The sequence below is a fragment of the Podarcis erhardii genome (genome assembly GCF_964252035.2).
Source record: "Podarcis erhardii genome assembly, chromosome: 15".
In the NCBI taxonomy this organism is placed as follows: domain Eukaryota; kingdom Metazoa; phylum Chordata; class Lepidosauria; order Squamata; family Lacertidae; genus Podarcis; species Podarcis erhardii.
The window spans coordinates 3,450,898-3,460,999 of NC_138505.1; the positions used below are offsets into that span (position 1 = coordinate 3,450,898).

Below are 10,102 nucleotides of genomic sequence, written 5' to 3' on the forward strand. Positions count from 1 at the left end.
CAGCTTCCCGAAAGTTTTATTTTCAGCACATGATAAAAGGAAATAATGCATTTTAAAGAAAAGCACACTTTAATGTGTGTGCCGTGGGGTCTTGGTGGATGCAAGATCCTCTAAGACTATAAGGGCATCAGAAGAGCACAGCCTACAGTCCCTTATACTCCAGCATCCTGTCCTTTGGACTTGGGATCTTTGAATTCTACTTGAACAGGTGTGCTGGCATCTCCCTTACCTGAAACCATGGAGAGCAGCTGCCAGCCTGTGCAGGCATTACTGAGGCAGATGGACCCATGGTCTGACGCAGTGGCAGGCCCCTTCCTTTCCCCCTGTTTAAACCGGCTCTCTCTATCTCTAGAACCACGAGGACTAGAACCTTATCTTTAGGCCAAGGGCTGCAGCTCACTTGGTAGAGCAGATTTGAGCAAGTCGGGAGCACGCAGGTTCAATCCTCAATATCTCCAGGCAGGGCTTGGAATATCTACCATCTGAAAGCCTAGTTGCTGCAATTCAGTGTGGACAGCCCTGGACTCTGTGGATCTGAAGGCAGCCCTGTTTAGGGAAGCTTTTAATGTTTTAACAGACTATTGTATATTAATATTATGTTGGAAGCCGCCCAGAGTGGCTGGGGAAACCCAGCCAGATGGGCGGAGTATAAATAATAATAAATTATTATTATTATTATTATTATTATTATTATTATTATTATTATTAACAGTCTGCCTCGGTATAAGGAAAGAAAGAAGCAGCAGATCAAAAGGGAGCTTGCCCACTGCTCATTGCCACGGGCACCTCGTCACCATAAACAACAGAGGTGCAAAGAGTTTTCTGGGGATTTGTCAATGTTTCATTTATGACGGAGGTGGATGTGAGCTGGCTTCAGTGAAAAGGGCTTGACGAAACCCACCCACCAGATTTTAGCATAAGTCCATTCCCCCCACCCACCCAAAGTCCAGCTCGCTCTGCCCTCTTTCCTGATTCTGCACCGAGCATAACAGGATGTCACGTCTGCGCTGGAAAGTGATGCTTTTTTTCCCCACCGGATGTGCATTCCCCCACTGCCGACTTCTGCAAAAAAAAAAGCACCAGCTGATTTTGCAGAAATATAGGTCAGGAGGCAGAGGCACCCCAGACAAGCCTGTTTGTCCCAGATGACGTCTGTGTCTCGTGGAGGGCACAGGGTTTTCCAAAGTGGTCACTGGAACCAGCAAGGTTGTCGCCGTTCAGCTGATCGTCAGGGCTTGCAAAAGGGCAGAGCGGCTGCTCTGCATGCAGAAGGCCCCAGGAGAGCAGCTGCTAGTCAGTGTTGACAATATTGAGCTAGATGGTTGGCACCTGTCTGTCTCGGGAGAAAACGGAGGAGTGCGCCTTTGGAGGTGAAGTCACACTGTTGGAGAGTTACAGCACCTGCTGTGGCTGTAAAGACCGATACAGGAGAGACATGTTTTGTTGCAGCTGGGGCAGATGAAGGCATCCGGTTGTGCTGCTGCAGATGCCCCACGGCGTTTCTTCTCTCTGCACTGCTCCCAGCGGTCATTCCTCCTCTGGTCACTGCTATGAATGTCCGACCTGTCTGTCTCCAGGCACTGTGGTCATCTGCAAGGGATTCCCACATGGCGGTGTTGATACTGCCAGCCTTTGCGTCACATTTGCAGACATCTCTGTGACACAGAGCTGGTCTCTCAACAGATCTGGTGCCTGAAGCCAACTCCCCGCAGAGCACGTTCTTGGGGTTCCTGCCATCTTCCAATCTGTGCACACGGCCAAGCCAGCATAGACGTCGCCGAGACAGTAGCGCGATCATGCTCAGAATGTAGGCTTCGGAGAGCACATCTTTGAGACTCTGCCATGTGAGGCTCAAAACCGTGGCCTAACTTGGTACAAGTTTCCTATGTTCGTATTTAAACCAGCTCTTTATTCAGAATCACGAGGAGTAAAATATTTTTAAGGGGAAGACTGAAACCACAGAGAGCCACTACCAGTAAACATCAACAATACTGAGCTTAGATGAGCCATTAGAAACAAAAATACATTTAGTATTTATTTTAAGGCGTTTATATACCACTCAGTCGTGTGGTATTTCTAAGCGCTGTGCCTAAAAATGAGCCATGCAGAGAATAAAGTAAAAAAATAATAATCATAAATGCCCAAGAGACACCTGCTAGAATAAGGAAGTATTTGTTGTGCAGCTGAAGTTCAGCATGGAGTGGAACTGTCAGGTGAGAGGGAGTTCCACAGGTTTGGGCCAATGAGACCAACTGCAGATCTTCTAGTAGTTACATCTCAGCCATGGGTGACCATCAGCAGAGGATCCTCTCAAGATCTCAGTGATCAGGTAGGGATACAAGGGATCAGGCAGTTGTCAGACCAAAGGCCAGGGGGAAATGTGTGAATATTATGACTTTTCTGGAACCTCGGGTTGGCGCTCAGCTTCCCATCTCTCAAAGGGACAAAATTTGTTGCCAGTTGGAACAAAACCTCAGCAAAGGTGAGAACCAGGGTCTGCCTCACTTTGCCCCACGGCAGAGCCAGCCCTGGGCAGCCCACCCTGAATTTCAGTTGCGACTGAAACCAGCAGAGGTGACACAGAGACGAAACCATTCACTCTGCGGGCTCTGAGGACTGTCTTTGAAAGACATGCCCGCTCTTATGTAAGCAGATTTAACAGGTCGCTGGAGATTGCATCACCGCAACCCTTTTGTGGGAACATACCTGGGGAAATAAAATAAACACCAACGCACACCTATTTTTAAAAAGTACATGCCGTATTCAGATGTCACAAAAATGACGTATGACAAGCCCAAACCTGTCCTGAGTTGCGTTTAGGGACTGCCAATCATCTCTCTTTTTTTCCTTTCTATTTTGAGAAAGGTGCAACTAGATTAGCAAAACACAGAGTCTTCCTCCGCCTCCTGGGAAAACCAGAAAAACTCACCTCTCTATTAGACAGCAACAATTGCTCATGGATCTGAGCTTCATCAATACAGGGTGGGGAGCAAGTTTCTAGCCCTCATTGTGGCAGGAAAACGCTTGACGCCAATGAAGGGCAGGTACAACTCCCAAAAGCCTCAGCAAGCATGGCCAAAGGGTGGAATATAGTGAGGGACGTGGACGAGTATCTGTAGAAAGTAGTCTTCTGTACAAGGCATAGCTGTCAACTTACAGATTTGAAAATAAGGGACCAGCAGCCTCGAAAATAAGGGATGAGCAGCCAAAATAAGGGATCAACAATTACTTTGATAAAATACATATTTTGTTGCGTGCAAATGGCTTCAGATACCTATTAGGTCCATAAATTACCATATAGCATATATTCAACACAAAAAAAGCAACAATTTGTTGTTGACAAAGGACAGCTGGACATAGAAAGGGCTCCATTACCTTCAGGAGCTTATTTAAGGGACATCATCCATAAGGGACAGCAGCGGGACATGGCGCTGGGATAAGGGACTGTCCCGCCAAATAAGGGACGCTTGACAGCTATGGTACAAGGGCAACATTTACAAAATTCACAAAGTGTGTCGTTCCACAAACTTTTGCCTCTGGCCCCTGGGAGGTTGCTCAGAAAGAAATGCGGCCCTCGGGCTGCCAAAGTCTCCCTGCTCTTTTCTTGACAGCCTGGCTGAGTCATGCACTGAAGAAGCCCCCGAGACATCCGGGATCTTGCTGGACGAATGACATCCGCCTGAGACTTTGGCCCTGAGATAACAGAATTCTCATGTTTGACTCCCCATAAACTTAATCATCAGACAAGCCTCAAAGTCCTACACATAAAAAAAGAGGGCAAAGTCTCTAGCAATAACGTTTCTAGGAGATAAGAGTAGACCTTCGACCGCGGAGATATCCTGGGGGAATCTGAACCCTGCCTTGGGTGGGGAGGGACCCCAAACTCCACACAGAAACCACACTGCAACCGAGCAGATTGAAATATTCTGGGAGTCAGGATAAACCTAGCTCAACCTTGCCCATCCTGGTGCCCACGAGACACTTTGGACCACAACTCATATGTGGGGCTATCCTAGACCCTGGGCCAAAGTCTCCAGCTGGTACAAAGCTCTATGGCTAGACAGCTCCAGCACATAACTCCAGTGTTCAGAAGCCCACACTGGTTGCCCCTATGTGACCGAGCCGGGTTCAAGTCCTTGTTGTGATTTACAAGGCCCTGAACAGCCTGAGTCCAGGATACCCCAAGGACTGCCTGAGCCCTTAAATCCCTGCCCCATCACTGAGGTTTTTTGGGAGTTAATGTTATCACTCAGGCGCGCAGTTCTGATCACCCATAGATTGTAGAATTGGAAGGGAGCACGAGGGTAAACCAGCCCAACCCATAGTTGTCAACCTTGCCTTTTTTTGCAGGAAATTCCCTTATTCCAGAGCCATTTCCTGCTGCTTCCTGCTGCTATCTCAGATTGTTAGATATCCCGTAGAGTGTCCCCGGGACAGGTCAGGCTGACGATCCCTTATTTTCGAGGCTGCTGATCCCTTATTTTCAAATCTGAAAGTTGACAGCTATAGCCCAATCCCTTGCAATGCAGGAATCTTTCGCCCAGCTAAAAGTCTCATGCTCTACCGACTGAGCTATCCTGAAAGTCGTCTGTTTTGTGTGCCCAATTTTAAGAAACTCCCTGCTAGTTCAGGTCTGGCATGCCCACTTCCCCTGTTGCAAATGGTATTTCCCCTCCTTGTCCTGTGGGGCTTACAATGTAAAACTGAAAGTAGGGAAGAGGACACAGAGCTGACTGAAGATCGGGTGAAGACTGAGCTAATTTTCCCTACCCCTTAACTCGAAAACAACAGAGCGATTCAAAGATCCTTCGAATATTTTGGGGGGAATCTCAAGAACAGTGGAACCTGAGGTGCACCGCTGCAAATCTCTTTGGGGAACGGCTGTGACTTTTAAAATCTTTTAAACTCTTGCTCTCTGGCATACAGCTGGTGTCTTCACTATATGGCTTTGGGTGAATGCTGAAGACCAGGGGTCAGCAAACTTTTTCAGCAGGGGGCTGGTCCACTGTCCCTCAAACCTTGTGGGGGGCCGGACTATATTTTTTTTTTGGGGGGGGGAATGAACAAATTCCTATGCTCCACAAATAACCCAGAGCTGCATTTTAAATAAAAGCACACATTTTTCTCATGTAAAAACACCAGGCAGGCCCCACAAATAACCCAGAGCTGCATTTTAAATAAAAGCACACATTCTACTCATGTAAAAACACCAGGCAGGCTCCACAAATAACTCAGAGATGCATTTTAAATAAAAGGACGCATTCTGCTCATGTAAAAACACGCTGATTCCCGGACCGCCCGTGGGCCGGATTTAGAAGGCGATTGGGCTGGATCCGGCCCCCGGGCCTTAGTTTGCCTACCCATGCTGAAGACACATGCTGAAGACACACACCGTTGACACCTGAGCTTTGTTGCTTCAGAACCCTCCCGATTCCTGTGACTGTAACATTTTTTACTTGATCTTTGGGTGAAGGGTGGTAATAAATGCAATCATCATCATCATATCCAGAGTACAGCCCAAGAATCTCCTGACTCAGGCTGAGTGGGCAGAAATAGGAGTGGCTGAACTTTGCTACCTTAAAGGGTCGGTTTAACCTTGAATGCAGAGCAGCACCTGAAGGCAGAAAACATTGACCTGGTGTTTTGGGCCAGGCTCATTTGACGCAGTCCTTGACATGCCCCTTTCCTTCGCCACAGAGTCACATTCCCTCCCTGGGTAACCTCCCATGGTATAGGCGGGGCCAGAGGCAAAAGGAGGCGGGGCCAGGCAGGTGTGTCTTACCTTTGTTAGGGCAAGTAAGAGGCACAATTACAAGTCAAGGACACGTTTTAAGTTTAAAAATAATATTATTTTCATCCAAAATTTGGGTAATTCCATACTGACATAACACGACGTTTCATAGAATCATAGAAGAGTTGGAAGAGACCACAAGGGCCATCGAGTCCAACCCCCTGCCAAGCAGGAAACACCATCAGAGCACTCCTGACATATGGTTGTCAAGCCTCTGCTTAAAGACCTCCAAAGAAGGAGACTCCATCACACTCCTTGGCAGCAAATTCCACTGTCGAACAGCTCTTACTGTCAGAAGTTCCTCCTAATGTTTAGGTGGAATCTTCTTTCTTGTAGTTTGGATCCATTGCTCTGTGTCCGCTTCTCTGGAGCAGCAGAAAACAACCTTTCTCCCTCCTCTATGTGACATCCTTTTATATATTTGAACATGGCTATCATATCACCCCTTAACCTCCTCTTCTCCAGGCTAAACATGCCCAGCTCCCTTAGCCGTTCCTCATAAGGCATCATTTCCAGGCCTTTGACCATTTTGGTTGCCCTCCTCTGGACACGTTCCAGTTTGCCAGTGTCCTTCTTGAACTGTGGTGCCCAGAACTGGACACAGTACTCCAGGTGAGGTCTGACCAGAGCAGAATACAGTGGCACTATTACACTATTTCTTCTTTTGGGAAGAAGAAAAAGAAATTCTGGGAAATCATCTTTAAAATGACAGCAGAGCATGTTAACTCTGAAATAAAAATGAATCTGTAAGCTGACATTTTCATGGAATTGCCCAGTTCTGTAACATACCGTATTTTTTCTGTATTAGAGGTTTTTTGACTGAAAAACAGTGTCGAAAAACTGGGGTCGTCCAATACACAGATATTGGCATGGTGGGGGGAGAAGCGGCGCCCCCACCAGCCAGCCGGTTGGCAGGAGTGCAACTTCCCCCGATGCTGCTGCGTGCGGGAAATGATCCAGGGAGTGTTTCCTGCTCGCAGCTGGGGCGGGGGGAAAGCTCAACAACTTGGGGCCATCTCCCCAAATTTTCTTAAAATCGAGTCCCCAAAAATTGTGGGGGGTGTCTTATACATGGGGCGTATTATAGATGGGAAAGTATAGTGTGTGTGTGTGTGTGTGTGTATGAAATAGAAAGAAAAACAAGGAAGTGAAAATGAAACACACACAACATATCTGGCCTTCGAAGAACCTAAAGTTTCCCAACCATGACAGTGTGGCATAGTGGTTAGCGCAGTGGACGCTCGGGTTGCGAACATGATCCTTGCGAGATGCACGTTCGCAACCCGCAGTGGCGCTTCTGCGCATGCACAATGTGCGATTTAGCACTTCTGCGCATGTGTGACCGCCGAAACCCGGAAGTAACCCGTTTTGGTACTTCCGGGTTTTGGCAGGTGCGTAATCCAAAAAACCGCAACCTGAAGCGGCTGCAACCCGAGGTATGACTGTACCTGGGAGACCAAGGTTCAAATTCCCACCGGTCATGAAGCTCCCCGAGTGCTCTTGGGCCAGTCACCACCATGCAGCCTGACCCACCTCATAGGTTAGGATCTCTCTGTCCCAAATCTCCCACCATTTGGCTTCATAGCGCAGCCACGAGAGAGGGACGCCCACTTTCTTCACCCCCTGCATTACTTTATAAACTACCATCATGCTCTTCTTACTTGCCTTTTCTCCAAACTGTTAAGTCTCAAACGCTGCAATCTTCCTTCGTAGGGGAGTCGTTCCATCCCCTTCATTGTTCTGGCTGCTCTTTTCTGAACCTTTTCCATATCTGTTTTGAGGCGAGGTGCCCAGAACCGTCCACAGTATTCCAAATGCGCCTCTCCCCAGCTTTTTTAGACAGACAGCAACATTTGCGTAAACTGCTTCACGTATTTGCTTCAGGTATTTGCCTCCGTTTGCCTTTTTGAGATATTTACTTGCAATTTCTTTTTTTTCTTTTTGCATCTATTAAAAAATAACCCAATAGGATTTTTGAACCCAGTTGGTTTGTTTTTGCTTTTTATATGCAGTATTATTCTACAAAGATGGGCTTGAGGTTTTCCAGGCGCGTCAAGTTATTTTTCTGCTGAAGAAATAAAATATATGAAATAGAGGAATATATTTTAGATGAAATGCATGATGTAATCGAGGAATATGCATTCAGTGATAAGTGGGGTAGTGACGTGGGTGGTGCTGTGGGTTAAACCACAGAGCTTAGGACTTGCCGATAAGAAGGTCAGCGGTTCGAATCCCCACCACGGGGTGAGCTCCCGTTGCTCGGTCCCTGCTCCTGCCAACCTAGCAGTTCAAAAGCAATTCAAAGTGCAAGTAGATAAATAGGTACCGCTCCGGTGGGAAGGTAAACGGCATTTCTGTGTGCTGCTCTGGTTCACCAGAAGCGGCTTAGTCCTGCTGGCCACATGACCCGGAAGCTGTACGCTGGTTCCCTCAGCCAGTAAAGCGAGATGAGCACCACAACCCCAGAGTCAGCCATGACTGGACCTAATGGTCAGGTGTCCCTTTACCTTTACTTTATGCAGTACAGTGGTACCTCGGGTTAAGTACCTAATTCGTTCCAGAGGTCCGTTCTTAACCTGAAACTGTTCTTAACCTGAAGCACCACTTTAGCTAATGGGGCCTCCTGCTGCCACCGCGCCACCGGAACCCGATTTCAGTTCTTATCCTGAAGCAAAGTTCTTAACCTGAAGCACTATTTCTGGGCTAGCGGAGTGCGTAACCTGAAGCGTATGTAACCTGAAGCGTATGTAACCCAGGGTACCACTGTATATAAAAGGGATGACTATAGAAAGTTACCGTAGTTATGAAAATCTTAATAATAAAAACAACAACAATAATAATAATAATAATAATAATAGTAAGTTTTTTTTCTGTGTAACCTGAGAGTTGACTCAAGTGTTGCTTTTTGCACTGTGATTTACGGACAAGAGCCTGGAGCCAAAAGCGCCTGATGTTGGACAATGCATTGCAATCAAGTTATTTTGGGATTAGGAGTCAGCAGATCAGAGAATTAAGTTTCCTTTTCCTGGGACAATAAAGAGGGAACTTGCGGCCAGCGCCTTTCCTGCCCCCTGGCTGCCTCCCAATGCCAAAAGCAGAATCTTTCAGAATTCAAAGGCTCCCGAGATCTGATCTTGTGGTAGAAACAGACGGCGCAATTCACAGAACAGAGGAAGCTGGCTTTACCATTGCTCCATCTGGCTCAGTACTGTCTGCACTGGCTGGCAGCAGCTCTCTGGGGGTTTCAAGCAGGGAGCCTCTCCCAGCCCTACCAGGAAATGCCAGTGGGGACTGAAACAGGGACTTTCTGCAGGCAAAGTCTATGCTTTGCCCCAAGTTAGGGCCCTTCCACTAAAACAAAAGCAAATGCCCACATTCCCATGGCTCTGATATAAAGGGCTGGTTCCCAGGAAGTTGCCTTGTACTGAGCCAGACCCCTGGGGCAACTGACTCAGTGCTGCGTACAATGGCTGGCAGCATCTTGCCAAGGTTTCACATTGCAGTCTGGCCCTAGCTGGAAAGGCTACTGAAGGTGGGAGCTTCTGTGTGGAGAGTGCTGACCCTTAAAAATACTCTGGGCCTCATGATTCTCAGCATGGAGCAGCTTAGACAGAATCATGGAGGAGGAGGTGGCTATCAAAGGCTAGGAGATAATAATAATAATAAATAAATAAATAAATAAATAAATAAATAAATAAATAAATAATAATAATAATACTCCACCCATCTGACTGGCCATGTTCTGCGTCTATTCTCGTTTCCCCTCACCTATGGTGGACAACTTCTGAGTTTCCTCCTTCGGAGACTGCGCTGGAATTATTCAAAATCTGATGAAACCTGACCCACGGGGCTTTCCGGGTCGATTTGGGTACATTTTGACTGTGCTGCTTGTTTTTGGTAGAGCTATATTAGGATTAACCAAACCATTTTAAAATTATTGTTTTCATGACGCAATGGCTGTAAAAACACCCAGCAACTAATTTTTCTGTAGGCAGCTTTGTGAGGGTTCTGCGGTGGAAGAGCAACGTCATTCAAATAAACTTTCACCACAGATTTAACCCTCACAGGCAGAAATTGACACACACCTTTTTTAGGGTGAATTTTTCAAGCCCAAGTGGAATTCCTCTGAATCTTAGAGCAGCCCAAAGAAAACCACGTGGCAGGACCTTTTCGGTGGCTGCTCCCTCCTTGCGGAACACCCTCCCTCTTTATTGACTTTCAGGAATAACTTAAAAACATTCCTGCTCACTTCAGGCTTTTTGATGGCAACCTTGGAATTATTAGCTGCGAAGGTGACAGTTTTTAAATGGG

General features: G+C 47.0%; 1 long non-coding RNA gene across 1 annotated transcript; it reads right to left on the reverse strand.

Moving 5' to 3' along the window:
• LOC309330174 lies at window positions 1-5,865 on the reverse strand. The gene is made up of 2 exons (XR_014151343.1): window positions 4,099-5,865; window positions 1-4,056 (listed from the first exon to the last, which is right to left on the reverse strand). It is a non-coding gene; the product is annotated as an uncharacterized lncRNA (long non-coding RNA).
• Window positions 5,866-10,102: the final 4,237 nt, after the last annotated feature.